This window comes from Zalophus californianus, chromosome 5 (assembly GCF_009762305.2).
Source record: "Zalophus californianus isolate mZalCal1 chromosome 5, mZalCal1.pri.v2, whole genome shotgun sequence".
Classification (NCBI taxonomy): Eukaryota; Metazoa; Chordata; class Mammalia; order Carnivora; family Otariidae; genus Zalophus; species Zalophus californianus.
Window position 1 is genome coordinate 39,555,003 of NC_045599.1, and position 17,637 is coordinate 39,572,639.

Here is a 17,637-nt window from a genome sequence, read left to right on the forward strand (position 1 = left end):
CCCCCATTAATTGTGGGGTAGGGACATTGGGTACTAAGTAGGTCATCAACTGCTGAGGGGAGGTTGATCTTGAGAACTTGTACAAAAAAGCACTTGCTCTCTCCAGTGACTGGCAGTAGACATGGATTCCTTGTAGCGTCCTTCTGGAGTGGCCACCTACATATACCTGGGAGTTGGAAAAGGACACGTGCTGCCTTTCTCACCAAATAGCTTCTAACAGAGCTGGAGCTAACTCAGATCAGTGGCTAGACATTAGGTAACTGTGATCTCCTCCCAAAGTCAGGATCATAATCCAAGGCTTAGAAAATGGCTAGAAGCTAGCTGTGTCTCTTACTCCCTGCTCTTTTCTTACGCTTGGAGGTCTGTATGTGGCTCTCTCATTTTCCTCTACACTTTAATGCATCCATTATGTTAAGGGCCTATTCTTAAAGCTAATTCAGTGTGACTGTTACTTAAATATGCATACCAAGCAGTTTCTACTCGAAAAGCAAAAAAAAAAAAAAAAAAAGAAAGAAAGAAAGTCTTTATTCAGAGAATACTAATGGAAAAATAATTGGAATGTCACTGTGTAAGTTTAGGGACATTTCTCTGGAGGAGTTAATGCATACAACCTGTCTCCCTCCATCCTTAATTAATACAGTTCACTTAATATACACTTTGCTCCAAGACTGCACACCATAGTTGAAAAGATGGTTCTGTGTGACCTGGAAATGGGTCCCTTTGGTTCGTGCCCTCCTCAGACACAGTGGAGTCTAATTCTGGCCCACTCTCGGCGTCTTTAATCAGTAGCTCAGAGTGGCCTGTTCACAGTGCTGCCACGCAGCATTACATGGATATAGCTCTTTCTTCCCCACATTTAGCAATCACCAGATTGCCTTTTTCCCCCTCTCTCCACCCTGACAATGACGAGGTGCTCTCAATTCACATCCTCCCTTTGTTCAAAGTCACATTTTCCTTCTTCCAAAGTTCAGCCAACTAATTCTCTCCTTTTAAGACCAGGAACCCTTCAAAAGGACATAGCATTTCCCCCTTTCTTGCCGGTCCCTCATCACTGAATAAGCAAAATGGATTTCAGTCCCTTCCCATTTTTATTTATTCTATTTTTTTGTGAGGTGGGTGTTAGGAGACTTGAAGCTGGCCAAAGTTTACTGATTTTGCCATTTGCTAACTTGGTGTTAATGCAGGCAACACTCTGTCCTCCATGCATGCGGACTTGGTGATAACATGACATAGAGCCTAGCCTTCCCTCTCACACCGAACCTCACAGGACAGTGGACACCATTAATAGTGATGGAGGAGAGAGAAGAAATCTGTCCCACCTTAATTCTAGTACCACATTCAGAACTGTAAACTGAGGGGGGGCATCCTTCAAGTATAGCAGAAAACTTTCAGTCTTTCAAATCCTGAGATAAAAATTGTCAGAAAGCATATTTATTCCAAGGCTTTCTGCCTTAGTAAGTACAACATAGGAAATGTAAGTGACTCTCCAACTATTAAGCACCTTGTGATACTTCTGGAGGTGGGACCTGTGAGCAATACTCATCATTTTTTGTAAGATTTATTTATTTGATAGAGCACAAGCAGGTGAAGAAGGAGAGGGAGGGAAGAGGAGGAAGCCGACTCCCCACTGAGCAGGGAGCCTAATGCAGGGCTCGATCCCAGGACCCTGAGATCATGACCTGAGCTGAAGGCAGGCGCATAAGTGACTGAGCCACCCAGGCGCCCCTGTCTTTATCATTTTTAAGTCACATGGTTATAAGACAGGGTTAATGTGTGTAACTTGGGGGTTGTTTTTATGAACAAAATGAGATACAGTGCTATGCCCAGCACAGAGCAGACATAATATAAATGGGAGTTCTTTCCCTTCCTTGCTCCATGAACGTGTAGCATTCTGAACATGTCCGTCACTCTGCTGGGCCACTGTGGGCTATGCCAGACACAAATTCCGGAGGTGCTCAGCCTGAAAACATCACAGGAAGTTATGTAAATGGTGGGGGAGGGCCAAGTCTTCAACTCATTCTCTGTAAGAGCTCATGTTTGTTTTGATTTCCACCCTCATTCTGCAAATCAAAGAACAAAGATTCAGAGATTCCCCCATTATGTACAATTTAATCAGCATTTTGTGTCTTAGGTTTCACTCGTTTTATCTTTACATCCCCAAAGCTTCAGGAGCCAATTTTCTTAAGAAGCACCATATGATTAATAATGTAACAGCAATCCTTTTTAATGCCTGTGTACCCCTTGTGTACTCTGTTGTACTGGTAAGCTACGTAGGCCTCTCAATATTGCTTTCAGTAGTCTTCTTGTGGATACTCAAAATGCCGCTAACCCCTAAGGATGTGTTCAGAAAATTCTGGTTTTCAGGCTGAGGAAAAACACAAACTGTTTCTTTTAAGCAGGTTTTACACGAATGTTAAGAAGTTGGTGTGTGTGTGTGTGTAGAGGTATAACTACATACATATGTGATATGTGAAAACTATACACATGGCAGTCAACTTGAAGAACAGAAAAATCACATAGAAAAATGAAAATTCTCCAATAATGCTACCACCTTGAAACAACCACTTCCAACATGTTGGTGTGTACTTGCCAGAAAATGTCTGCATCTGGTTTTCTGCTTTTAATCATGCATTAGCCCCATTCATTCTCTCATTCATGGATATATTTACCGAGCAACACAAACAAGGTAGAATTAGTGTTGCCGGATAAAATACAGGACGCCCAGTTAGATTTGAATTTTAGAAAAATAACCAGTCATTTTTAGGATATGTCCCAAATATTACACAGCACCTATTTTATCTGAAAATTATTCATTTTCCAAATTTCTAATGTAAGTGGGCACCTTGTATTTTTATTTAGTAAATTTGGCAAACCTAATTGTAACACAAACTTAGAATAGGGGGATGCAGTGGTGAGCAGTAGTGGACAGAGCCCCTGATCGACCCCATATTTCCAGTAACTGTGAGAGGCTCATATTAATCAAAGGATATAATAAATGTATCCACTCTGAGAAGTGCATGAAGGACTAAGTAGAACAGGAGTGTGTGTGTGTGTGTGTGTGTGTGTGTGTGTGTGTGTGTGTGTGTGTCCTTGTCTGGGGCAGCAGAATTAAGGGTGAAAACACATTTTGAGTTAAAATTCAACCTTCCCAGCCTCCGCAGACCTGACCCCACTCGGGAACACAGTGGTCGGATGTAGGCTGCGTTATAAGGCTAAGGCTGCCTGACAGGGCTGGCGTCCAGGAAAAGCAAATAAAATCTTCCTGCGAGTCCCTCCCTGAGGGCTGCTCACAAAGCCCTGGCAGCCCAGAGCCTGCAAACAAATGGGCCCCAGTGCTGCCCAGCAGAGCCCTGTTCCCCAGGTAGCCTTTGTCAGTTGAGACTAAGCCGTTAGCTGCACAAGCTCCGCTCCCTCGGGGCACCACGCTGCCCTCTCCCTTGTCTCTTGTTCTGGGAACAGAAGGGGCCCATGTGTGGTTTCAGGAAATGAGAAGACAAGACCGTCTGTTTTAAGTGGAAAGGACCACCTGTATCGGGACTGTGAAAAGGGGGTCCTGTCAGAGAGCTTAGCATGGCCGAATAAATAGAAATCAACCTCCATTTTTGAGGACTCTGCACCAGTGTTGCTCCACAGAATCAGGAACTGTGAGAACTCAAGGTAGCCTCCAGAGCCACTGAATCAAAAAGAGCTTCCCTGCCAATGGAATTCTGTTACTTAAGAGTTTTGCCTATATTGTCTCATTTACTCATCCTAACGAGTTAGGTGGATAGGGATTATTAGTCCGATTTTACACCAGAGAAACAGAGGCTCAGAGAGGCTGAGTCATTTTCCCAGCGCCACACAGCCAGGAACTGACGGAGCCAGGACTTAAGCCCAGGCATTCTGGCTGCAGAAATCCTGCATTTCCTGCTACACTATCCCATCCCCTATGGACATCTTGTAGGACTCTCTTACAAATTAGGAGGGAAATGTAATTTATTTTCTTTATTGCCTTTTACATCCCACAAGAATACAAAGTCCATGAGGCAGGTATGTTTGTATATTTTGTTTACTGCTCCCACAGTAATGCCTTGTACACACTGTAAGGGTTCAACAATCTCTGCTGAATGAATGAATGAATGAATGAATAATGGAGTTGGTGATGGCACCAGGCTTCAGGTTTTGCTCTTTCCCCAGTCTACCGCTGCCACTTCTGCACACTCACAAACATCCCCTCATTTACTCAGGCCCACTCCAGGTTCTTGGCAGGCCCTGAAGTGAGAGGGACATGAGTTTGAATCCTTGCTTCACCACTTGGTAACTGTGAATTGACCAAATTACACTATGTATTTGCTTGGCTTCCTCCTCCATAATTGGGGATAACAGCAATACCCAGGGCAGAAGGTATTACTAGGAATAAGAATATATTTATAAAACACCTCACACATAGTAGGTGCTTAATAAATGAGGACTTATGGGGCACCTGGGTGGCTCAGTTGGTTAAACGGCTGCCTTCAGCTCAGGTCATGCTTCTGCTTCTGCTTCTGCCCCTCCCCCTGCTTGTGCGCGCTCTCTCTCTCTCTCTCTCTCTCTCTCTCTCTCATTCTTTATCACTCTGACAAATAAAATCTTTAAAAAAAATAAATGAGGACTTAAAACAAAAACTCAGTGAGGCCCCACCCCAAATGGAATGTCCCCTCAGCCCCAGAGCAGATTCCTGAGTAGACATGTGCCTGTGCGTGTGAGCTGGCCTGGCCATTACAAAGTCTTTGGGTTTGTTTAAAAAATTAATTAATTTTTTAAAATATAAATACATATTTTTATATGAAATACAGGAATGCAGACATTCTAAAGAAAATGATACCTATATTAATTACATTAGGCAGAAATAACTACCGTATTAGATTCCTATGGCCATAAATGACCATAAACTTAGTGGCTTAAAACAACGTGAATTGGAGTGCTTGGGGTTAAAGCTATTTTCACAAAAGCTACTCCTTTTGTCCTGCAAGTTCACAAACAGACAAAACTAATCAGAACAATGATTACCTACGGGATGCAGGGTTTAACGAGATGTAGCGTGTGGGAAACTTTGGGAATGGCTGAAATACTCTGCTTTCATGATTGTGGTGCCCTGTATCAGGGCATAGATTTGCAAATATTCATTAATTCTATGTTTAATATCTGTGCATTTCACTGTAAATAAATTTTACTGATTTCATAGTAGAAGAATATGAAACAACTTAAGAACCACGAACTCAGTATTGTACACTTCTGGAGGTCAGAAAGCGCAAAATCAGTCTCATTCGGCTGAAAGGAAGCTGTCCTCGAGGCTATGTTCCTTCTGGAGGTCTAGGGAAGAATGTTTTCTTACCTTTTCCTGCTTCTCAAGGCTACCTGCATTCCTTGGTTCAAGGCGCCTTCCTCCACCTGCAAAGCCAACCACACAGCTTCTTCCAACCTCTGACTCCAACTCTCTGGCTCTCTCGTCCATCTTTGAAGGGCCCATCTGATTACATTGGGCCTCCCTCTTGACCAAATTCTAGCCAGCTCTTCTGAACCATCTTCTTGCCTAGGCCTCAACCTTGGTCCATAAACACTTGAACAAAACACTAACATCGTTTATTAACAGCTTGGGGCCACATCCCTAGGATGACATTAGCTCCCCTAAACTGCCTGCCTGAGAAAATGCAAGCCTGCCAAGAGAATTTACTGTTTGTTCCAGCTAACACCTGAAGACAGGGCCCCTCTCCGGGCCTCTGTGGGAGGGGAGGGCCCTCACTTTGGTAAGTGCCAGTTAACAAACCCAGATGAGTTTCCCGTAGACCAACCCCATTCTGGGCTCTTTGTCACTTTCACCCTGCTGACTCCCAGGTCCTGGCTTGTGCCCTCTCCATCCTCCCCGTCAAACACCCTGTCACTTCTGTACACGTCAAAGCAGGTCACACTATGGGATTCCTGTTACAATAGTATATTATTAACTAAAATCTGCTCTTCTTATCTTAGTGTCCAGCTGTGTTAATCTTAGGAAGAGATGTGATTAAGTTAAGGGTTTTTGGAAGGGGAGGTTATCCTGAATGATCCAGTGCCATCATTGGAAGAAGTTGTCCTTGGGTATGGCCCTGAGGAGCTTGGAAAAGTGGAAAACAAAGGACAGCAGTCCCCAAAGAACTTAGCAGAGAACACTGTTAATTGTGTGGCCTGTACATAGTAATGGCTGCACACATGGTAACTGACTGACTGATGGTCAGTTCCCTAATAGGAAACTGAGTCTTGATAATGCAGACATTCGCTCATTCATTTACTCATCAATATTGCGAAGAATTCCTTCCTTGCAAACACAGGAAGCTATTAGAAAATTTAGGCTAAAAAGAAGTTCTTTGGGACGACATGCAGTAGCTTACAGCCTCGGACGTACAGCTGAAGAAGCAGGTCTCGAGAAAGCGAGGGACAAAGGCAGTTCTGGGAATCTAGGTAGCAGAAACTAATGGACAGGCACTTACAGCTACCTCAGCTGGGATGAATCAGCTCCCACCAATTTTCTAACCTTGTGCACCGTCTCAAGTTTCAAAGTCCTGGGAGAGAGTCCAGGGGCCTTGCTCAGAAAACATGCCTACCCCTTGGCTAGAAGAAAGAGTAAAATAACTCATGACTCCCAGACTGTTGACCTGAGCCACTTGGTGAATGATTGTGTCATTCACTAAGATGGGGAGATCCAAGGAGGATCAGATTCATTGTGAAAATCAAGAAATCTCTTTTAGCTGTGTTCGTTTTGAGCTGCCTCTTAGGCAGCCAAATAGAGCTGCTACATAGGTGGTAAGTCTAAAGCTCAGAAGAGAAATCCAAGGTCCAAGGAGAAGGCCAACAAAACACAAATATGGGAAAAATTGGCTTGTAGGTGCTATTTAGACCAGGGACTTGAACAGAGCATCTCTGGAGAGAAGTTAAAAAGCTGGAAGAAAAGGGCCAAGGGCTAAAGACCTAGAGCACCCTTATAGTTTTGATAGAGGAGGAAGACTCAGGGAACTAGACAAAGAAGCAACAGCCTGGAAGCTAACCAACAAGCTAGGGGTAGACCAGGCAATGGCGGCATCCTAGAATCTAGAGGCGGTTTCACAAAGGAAGGTATGCAAACCATTGCAAGTGCTGTGGAGAGGTCAGGAATAAGGAGACACCTGATTGCGAAATTGGACTTGGGAAGATACAAATATTGTGACCTTGATAAGAGCCAGGTCCAAATGATAGGACAAAGGATCAAAGAGACAGTCTTGAGGAGAACACAGGAAGCAAGCAACGGTATTTTTGGAGGGTGGGGTGCAAAATGGTTTTGTTGTGTTGTGAGATTCATCCATATTGTCATGGGTAGTGATAATGTATTATCATTTCTCTCTCATATTCCATTGTATGAATATCCCATGACTTATTTATACATCTTTCTACTGATGGATATTTGGGTTATTTCCAGTGTGAGACTCTTATAGTCCTGCTATTAACATTCTTGTTTGTATCTTCTGGTAAGCAAAAGTCCATATATCTGGGGATGTAAACGCAGGAATTAAGTCATTGGATCCTAGCATTTATGTAGGTTTAGCTGGTATACAGTTTTCCAAAGAAGTTGTACCAGTTTATATGCATATCAGCAATGTCTGAGAATTCAGTTTGCTGTAAAAACCTCACCAACATTGGGTATTGTCAGTTTCTTTACATAGGCATTCCACTAAAAGTATAATGACTTCTCACTGTGGTTTTAATTTGAATTTCCCTGGTGACTTATGAGTTTGGGTACATTTTTATATGATTGTTGGTCATTTGAAATCCTCCTTTATGAAGTGCATAAGTCTTGTACATCTTTCTTATAGTTTCTTTTCCTCATTGGTCCATTTTCGAATATAAATTATTTCCCCTCTGTGACTTACTTTATACTCCACAAAGATGTTATTTTTTTTAGCCCTCAAAAAGCTTGAATTTAAGTGTGGTATAGTTATCCATCTTTTCCCTTATGGGTATTGCCTTCTGTGTCCTATTTAGGAAATCTTTGCACATAGGAAGATGAAAATATTCCACCCTATTTCCTAGTAGCATTGCTCTTTTAGTTTTTACATGTAGGTCTGTAATCCAGGTTCAAGATTCACTTTTTCCCCATATGGAAATCAAATTAACCCAGCGCCATTCACTGAAAAGTTTCTCCTTTTCTTTTTTTTATATTATTTTTTTTAAAGATTTTTATTTATTTACTTGAGAGAGAGAGAATGAGATAGAGAGAGAGAGAGAGAGAGAGAGAGAGCATGAGAGGGGAGAGGATCAGAGGGAGAAGCGGACTCCCCGCCGAGCAGGGAGCCCGATGCGGGACTCGATCCCGGGACTCCAGGATCATGACCTGAGCCGAAGGCAGTTGCCTAACCAACTGAGCCACCCAGGTGCCCCAAACTTTCTCCTTTTCTTACTGCACCACATTAACACATTTGCAGAGAGTCAGACTACCAAACGTGTGGATTTGCAGACTTCGTTCTGTTGATCTCCTTGTGTGCATTTACACACGTATCACACTACCTAAATTACTGTAGCTTTCTACCAGTAACAGAATTCAGTAACATAATTCTTCTGAATTATCTTAACTGTAGTTGGCCCTTTGCAATTCCGTATAAATTTCACAATCAGCTTGTTAACTTGATTTTCAAGCTACTGGTATTTGTAGTGGCTTACACTGAAACTAATTCAGAGAGAATTAAGGTCTTTTTAAAATAGTAAGCTTTTCCAATTAATGAATTTTATATATATCTTCCTGTATATTTAGGTATCCCTTAATTTCTCTCTTTGGTCTCACTTTTGAGATCTAGCATATCGATCTTTAGATTTATTCCTAGGTATTTAATATTTTTGATGTGATGACAAATGGTAATTACTTATCCAAATGTTATTCTCTAATAGTTTGTTGCTTGTTGAGCAAAATACAGTTGATTTTTAATATTGACTTTGTGTCCAGTGAACTTGCTAAATTCTCTGATTATTTCTACTGGTTGGCCTGTAGATTATTTTGGATTTTCAATATTTGTAATCATATTATTAACTAATAATAACAGTTTTACTCTTTCCTTTCCAATGTTGATACCTTTTATATTCATGCTTACTGCATTTGCATTGAGAACATAGTTGAATATGGTAGACGTCCTCGTCTGTTCTGATTTCATGGGGAAGTTTTTCAAGATTTCAAGATTTCATATGATGTTTGCTTTTGGCTCTTTGTAGATATCCCTTATCACAGTAAGAAAGTTTTCCTTCAGTCCTAGTTTGCTGGAAGTTTTTATTATGAATGGGTATTATATTTTGTCAAATGTGTTTTCTTTTTTCTTGAGATTGTTTCTATTATGTGGTGAAGTAAGTTAATGGATTTGCAAATCTTATAATGAGCTTCTTAAAATAAACCCTACTTGGTCCTGTTCTATTAAAATAAATGCTAGTTGGTCATGTTCTATTATCTTTTTTGTACATATCATCAGATAGTGCAATACAGATTTTGAACATTTAGTTTATATATTTTCTTATTTATATATTATGGCTATTTATAAATACGTTATGTATTTTCTTATTTATATATTATTTGTCGATATCATCATTATTAAATATATTTTTAAATTTTAATTACTAAATAGATATGTTTTTTAGATGTACATATGCAAGTTTGAATGCAAAGAGTAGGAGCCCATTGAGAAGAAAGAATCGGTCACGTGGGACAGAATGGGGAGGATTGCCAGAGTGAGCCCCTGAAGGTGGCAAGATGGCTATGGCTAGGGACTCAGGTGATGAGCTGGCCTCAGGGCGAAGTGGGGCAGTGCTTCCACGTACTAGGAGAGAAGGCAGAGTATGTAAGCGCACAGATTCGCAAGCCGGTGGATGTGTTGGTGGGCAGATGAAGGAGTTCTCATGCCAATCCCACCGTGACACATGAGGTCATCAACCGAGAATGAGGAGTGGGCATAGTCCAGGAAACTGTGGGGAGAGAAGCTGCTGGGTGAAGGAATGTATGAAACTAATTGAGAATTAGAATAGGATTTTCTATTTTTTTTTAAGGTTTTATTTATTTATTTCAGAGAGAGAGAGAGCAAGAGCAGGCAGGAGAGGGAGAAGTAGGCTCCCCACTGAGCAGGGAGCCCGATGTGGGGCTCCATCCCAGGAACCTGGGATCATCACCTGAGCTGAAGGCTGATGCTTAGCTGACTGAGCCACCCAGGCGCCCTAGAATTGGATTTTCTAAGTATCTATGTGCGACCTGTGGTTATAAATGTAAAGTGAATCCAGTCAGCACAACTTTGTGTTTTTTTCTTCTGAGAGTGCCCGTGATAGATGTTAGTTTGTTGCTGTTTTAATCCAGGTATGTTTAATCAGGACTGAAGTTTAAGTGGGGGAGATATCCTCACCATACCAAAGCTTGACGAATTGAAAAGTCTATTTTCCAGAAGTAGACTTCAGAAGTAGATTGCTGGGGGGTACTTAAGGAAATCATGCATCTGTAGAGTCACTTTCTCAGACAGCTAGTATTTTTGAGGACTTATTTTTGAGGGGGTATGCTCAAATACTGCATACATCATCCTATATATCTTCATATACTAGATTCTATAAAATAGGAATTAGTATTTGTCCCCTTATAAAGATGAGTCAGCTGAAGATGAGAAGTTTGAGTCTTTGCCCAAACCACAAAACCAGAAAGTGATGGTAAATCTGGATTCCAAATCCCACCCTTCCAAATTCTCTAACACCTTCAGTGTTAGCTTATATTTTATTAGAATGTTGCTTATATAGGCATCACAACTTCTAAAACTCTAAAGCCAAACTTTTAAAAATTATATACAACTGTAAAATCAATAAGAATTTTTAAAGAGCCATTTAACCTGATAAACAATAATATTTGTAGTGGAACAAAATCACGTTATAACTGAATATCCTCCAGGTTGAGATAAAACATAATGCTCCTCCCTGCTTTCCTGGAAGAGTTCCAACCACTGGATATCAGAAATAGAGATGGACAGAAAAGCCCCAGGAGATGGGTGTCAGAGGCAGAAATGTCAAAATATGTCTGAAGACGCAGTTGGTCTGGTTAGACTATAACCACTAGTCAGGTGAAGGAAGTGCGGAGCATGACAAATGGCGAGACTAAAAGGAGGGCATGCAGGACACAAGGAAGAATCTCTTTGTTGGGCAGCAGTGCTGGGAAGCCCTCCCCTGACCCTGGAATTCGGAGACTTAGGGAACCTGGTCGGCAAGGAAGCATTTCTGGCTAGACAGGCAGAGGGTAGATCATACCCTGTGCCCAGATGAACTTTTTGTCTCTCCACTTCATCCTCTCTGGAGAAATAGCCAACCCAGATGTGTGACTCAGCGCCTCTTGGACCTCCTAGCAGCCTAGGGACCTCCCCAGCCACTCTCTGGATGCCTCTCGGACCTCCTAGCAGCCTGGGGACCTCCCCAGCCACTCTCTGGGTGCCTCTCGGACCTCCTAGCAGCCTGGGGACCTCCCCAGCCACTCTCTGGGTCACAAGTGGCCGTTTGCGATCCCATCAGTGATCCAAAGTCGTCCCACTCAAATGTCTCTCTGCAGTTGGTCTCTAATTCCCAGGAAGCACAAAAAATTTTAACTTCTAACACTTTTTTCCTCTGGACACCTGGTAAGTTCTATGGGTAAGAGTCTGACTTAATTGTTCTTCATTATCATCGGAGCTTGTGTCTTGGCTTTTGCTTTTATGTAAGTAGCAAGATGGTGTTATTCCCCTTTGTCTGCTTACTGGCTGTGTTATTCTCTGAGGTAACTGTCTCAAGAGATTCTGTAGAAAATAATAATAGCCAAAATTTCCCCAGAGAAGCTTCATAAATAACATCTCCAGAGCCAGTACAGATGAGCTGGCAGATCACAAAATTGCATTCAGATCTTTGTCCAGAGAAAGGTCAGGGCTTGGGGAAAATCAACTACTGCATCAGAACATCGGGAAAACAGTCAGCAAGCTGTTATGTGTGATTTTTAAAAATCACCCAGTCTTTTTCATTGTGTAAATTGTATTTTGCTCATTTTATTGGAGGCTGTAGTCCATGACTCCAAGCAGGAAGGTACCTGTCTTACATTGTCTAAGGTTTCCTGACCTCTCTCCCCTCCCCTCCCCGCCCCCCCCCCCCCCATCAATCAACAGTAGGTCCTCTGTCAGCTTCTATCCTGGTGTCCTGCACTTTTCTTTCACGGCCTCTAGCACATTTTATAACTACATATTTGTCGTACAAATATTTATTTCTATTTCCTCCTGGGTTCCTGGGTTTCCTTCTTTAGCTTCAGCACCTTGTACAAGTAAATATACAATAAATATGTGTAAAATGGCCACTGACTAAACAATTGTTCATTAGGTACCGAGCTATATGCCAGGGGTCGCTGATGGAAACAGAGATGAGAAAACACAAATTTCTCAAATTGTCCAGCCAAATGAGAAATTCAGGCAAAAAAAAAAATTCTAATGGTTATAATGCAATATGATACAATGCAACCATTTACAGCTAAGTTTCTGGAGTGTTCTATAAAGAAATGGCAGACTGCTGGGGAAGTGCAGAGAGGGAAACACAGAGGGTAACATTTAATTTATGTCTGGCTAGAAGAGGTCAGGAAATTCTAAGGTGTAGGGGAGATAAACCCAGACTCTTTAGGTCTCCTGAGATGTACATAGAAGTTTCTTGTGGCTAAAAAGGAAGTTTTCATGAACAATTATTATAACTATTTTAAGGTAGTTCCCTCAAATTCATTCCAACTACTGCTAAAAAGATCTACATAAATTCTCAATTATCCGTGTTGATGAATTTTGGATATGTGGGTGTTTAACCTAAATACACTGTACACACAAGATGGACAAGAGTGGATGAGATCATTTCTGTGTGTTTTGATGAGGGCATGGAAGGTGTGTTTTTCTTCCTCGAAGAACTTTATAAGACTACTTATGAGACCAGGAAAGATCACTTCATAAGTTTCAAATCTTCTTCCTCTACTGCTTGGTTTTTCTGAAGTTGAAAACTTCTGGAAGTTTGATAACACACTCTAGAGAGAGAATATGAAGAAATAGGCTCTCTCATCTATCGCTGCTGAGAACTCAAAATGATAAACACCCTCTGCAGAGATAAATTTGGCAATATAGAGCAAACATTACATAGGCCTTACCCTTTTTTTTAAAAAAAAAATTATCTTAGCAAACCCACTCCTAGCAATTTACCCCGAAGTTGTTCTGTCCAGAATACAAAAAGACATTTGCAAAATTTTTTTCAGTTGCACTATCAGTGAGAGCAAGAAACTGGAAACAACCCAAATGTCCTCCAATAGGCAAAAACTTGATGAAACATGTGCCATCCATAAATGCAACTCTATGCAGCTGAGAGAGGGACTGGGAAATAGCTCTAGCTACTATTAAGGTCTACACTCCAGAATATACTGTTAAGTGGAAAAAGCAATGTGGCCTCAAATTCATCTGCAGATTCTATACAATCTCCATCAAAATCCCAGTTGGCTTCCTTGCAAAAATTGACAAGCTGACCTGAAAACTTACATAGAAATTTAAAGTATTTGAAATCTAAGAAATTCAAGGGAATTGCTAAAACAGTCTTGAAAAAGAAGAATAAAATTGGAGGGCTCACACTTCACAATTCCAGAACTTACTCCAAATCTTGGTAATCAAGACAGTGTGGTGCTGGCATAAAGTCAGTCATGGGACAGAACTGAGCATCTAAAAATAAACTCACATTTACAGTCAGTTAACTTTTGACCAGGGTGCTAAGACAATTCTGTGGGAAAATGTCTTTCTAACAAATGGTGTCGGGACAACTAGATACCCAAATGCATAGAATGAAGTTGGATCCCTACCTCACATTCTACACAAAAATGAACTCAAAATGGATGGTAGACCTAAATGTAAGAGCTAAGACTATAAAACTCTTTTTAACAAAAATAGGTGTTAATCTTTGTGACCTTAGATTAGGCAATGGTTTCTTGGATAGGACACCAGAAGCACAGTTTACAAAAGGGAAAAAACAGATAAATTAGACCCCATCAAAATGAAAAACATTTGTCCTTCAAAGACAACATCAAGAAAGTGAAAAGACTATCCACAGGATGGGAGAGAATATCTGCAAATTATGTATCTGATAAGGGACTTGCATCTAGAATATATACAGAACTCCTGCAATTCAATAACAAAAAAGAGAAATAACTTGATTTAAAAATGGACAAAGTGTCTAAAGAGATATTTTTTCCAAAGAAGATAAACAAATGACCAATAAGCCCATGAAAATGTGTTCAACATTGCTAGACACTAGGGAAATGCACATTAAAACCAAAATGATATAGCACTTCACACTGATTGGAAAGGTTACTGCTTTTTTTAAATAGAAAGTAAAAGGTGTTGGTAAGGTTGTGAAGAAAATGGAGCCATTGGGCATTGCCAGTAGGAATGTAAAATGGTGAAGCCACTGTGGAGTACATTTTGGTGCTTCCTGAAAAAGTTAAATGTAGAATTACCATACAATCCAGGAATTCCACTTCTAAGCATGTACTAAAATAATTGAAAGCAGGGACTCAAACAGTTACTTGTACACTCATGTTCATAGCAACATTATTACAACAATCAAAAGGTAAAAACAAGACATATATCCATCAACAGATGGGTGGATCAACAAAACATGGCATATGCATCCACTTGAATCTTATTCAGCCTAAAACAGAATGAAATTCTGGCACATGCTACAATATGAATGAACCTTGAAAACACTATGGTAAGGGAGATAAGCCAAATACAAAAGGAGAAACATGGTATGATTCCGCTTAGACAAGGTGCCTAGAATACACCAATTCATAGAGACAGAAAATAGAGGTGTGTGGAGAAGGAAGAATGAGGGGTTATTTAATGGGTACAGGGTCTGTATGGGATGAAGAAAAATTCTGGAGTACATAGTGGTGATGTTTGCACAACAGTGTCAATGCATTTAATGTCACTGAAGTATACACTTAAAGAGGTTAAAATGATAAATTTTATACTATATACATTTTACTGCAATAAAAATATTTTCAAAAAAGTTTTAATGAAGAGATGGAGGGATTACAAGAAATAGAGATAGAATCTCGAGTTTTCTCAATATACCTTGTTTTGCAGATTTCACTTTGAAAACATAAATATTTTACATAACTATAAAACAGAATTAAATTTTAAAAAGAATTCCAAAAAATGCAACATAAAATGAAACAAGTTAACCTAAGTATATATCCAGTTTGTGGCATCACCACACAGAAATATTCTATTCCAAGTAACCTTCAAGCAATAACTTTACTGTACATCATTGGTGAAATATAGCTCAATGACAAAAAAGAATAGCAAAAACATCTTAAAGTGTTTGTAGTAATGGTGTTGTAGGAGGTAGTGTTCATGTTGCAATTCTGAGAGTGTTTTTTTATATATGATGGGATAAAGCAAACAACGAAGGATTATTTGGTGAACCCTCCTTGAGAGATCTCAAAATCCCTGAGAACCAAGATTTTCAGTAAGGGAGAAAGGAATCACTGGTATTATACTGATGAGATTAAGAATTTCTGTTGTCTTGAATGTCAATAGAAAGTATCATTAAGATCTTCCAATGTATTTACATTAGGTTACATTTGAGTGTTCCTGTACACATTATACATTGTATCTATACCAAATATCTCCATCTGTTCCTAGCTCTCTCCATTGAAAAGACCTAGTAACAGTGACAACACTTCTATCACTCAAATAGTTTGGAGGAGGAATCCTACGAAATAGCCAGGAGTATTTTTTCATATCAGGAGATCAAAAAGCCATCAAAGCCTACTAGGGTTGCATCAAAATAACACATGATCCACTTGACTGTATATCTACTGGCCACAGAATGGGCATCATGAACGGAACATCAATAGGGGGGATAACATCAAAACTGTGAGTTTATTATGTCTAAAAAAAAATAAAACTTGTTGCTTGCTTTCAGAGGCTTCTGTGAAACCAAGTCATTTTGAAAAATGATAAATAAAAGGAAGATGTAAGCATTGGTTTTACCTTTCTTATGTGAACTCTGTGTCAGAGTAACCAAAGAACTGGTCAACCATTTTCACTCTCTAAAAGTACTCCAACTAAAATATAAATTAGAAATGATAGAATTCAAATATCACAACCCCTAAGGAATTCTTGGAGATAGCCATTCAGGAGATTAATAGCTGGTAACACCTTGAAAAGACAGACTTATTTCTTATATACCTTCTGATCAAAGTACACAACACCAATAGCCAAACTGTGGAAGGGGCCAAGATGCCCTTCAGCAGATGAATGGATAAAGGAGATGTGGTCCATATATACAATGGAATACTACTCAGCCATCAGAGAGGATGAATACCCACCATTTGCATCAACATGGATGGGACTGGAGGGGATTATGCTAAGTGAAGTAAGTCAAGCAAAGAAAGACAATTATCATATGGTTTCACTCATCAGTGGAACATAAGGAATAGCAAGGAGGACCACAGGGGAAGGGAGGGAAATCGGAAGGGGGACAAATCAGAGAGGAAGATGAACCATGAGAGACCCTGGACTCTGGGAAACAAACTGAGGGTTACAGAAGGGAGGGGGTGGGAGTTGGGGTAACTGGGTGATGGGTATTAAGGAGGGCATGTGTGGTGATGAACACTGGGTGCTATATGCAACTAATGAATCGTTGAACACTACATCAAAAACTAATGATGTACTATATGTTGGCTAACTGAACATAATAATAAAAAACGTACACAACACCATCTATGAAGAGGTCTTGCTCCCCAAAAATCAAACCTGAATCTGAACAAGCCGTGGGATCCAACCACCAATTTTCATGAAGAACAGAAAGTTGTGGAACATGGAGAAAGACATGACAGGAAGGCAGTCAGCAAAATTCAGACTACAGAAATGCTACAGCAAAAATGACTTTGCTTCTTCAACAAAAAATTACTAGGACAAAAAGAGCCAGTCAGGGAAGCTATAGAATAAAAAAGATTTAAAGGCACACAAACCAAGGACAAAGTATGGACCTTGTTTGAATCCATTTATAGGACCTAAATATTCTATAAAAGTTTTTTTTAAGTAACATTTCTAGAACAATTAGGGAAATGTTAACATTGAATAACTGATAAAAACTACTAGTTTGGGTATTTTATATAGATCAAGAGCTGACTCAAATGGATTAGTTCCTTTCCTGATGAGATGACATCTTTTTTTTCCTTTTTTTTTCCTTTTTTGATTGAAATGTATTTGACATATAACGTTGTGCAAATTTAAGGTGTACAACATGTTAATTTGATACATTTGTATAGCGTACTATGATTACCATTGTGGCGATAATCAGCACCTCTATCTTGTTGTGTAATGATCCTTTCTTTTTAGTGGTTAGAATCATTATGTTCTAGCTCTTACAAATTTGATGATTATAATACTGTAGTCTATATCCACTTGACCATGAAGTAGATCTCTAGGGCTTATTTACTATTTGTTGCAAGGAGACAACATAATTAGACATATGAGGGTAGAAGGAAATATTTTTGTTATATTTATTAGGCCTTTTAAATATAAAAATATAATTAAAAAGTAAAATGTAAATAAAATGTAAAATAAA

The 17,637-nt window shown here is 39.9% G+C and overlaps 1 protein-coding gene across 2 annotated transcripts in view; it reads left to right on the forward strand.

Moving 5' to 3' along the window:
* STK32A (serine/threonine kinase 32A) overlaps nt 1-17,637 on the forward strand; it is a 128,906-nt gene that overhangs the window by 37,546 nt on the left and 73,723 nt on the right. The window lies entirely within an intron of this gene.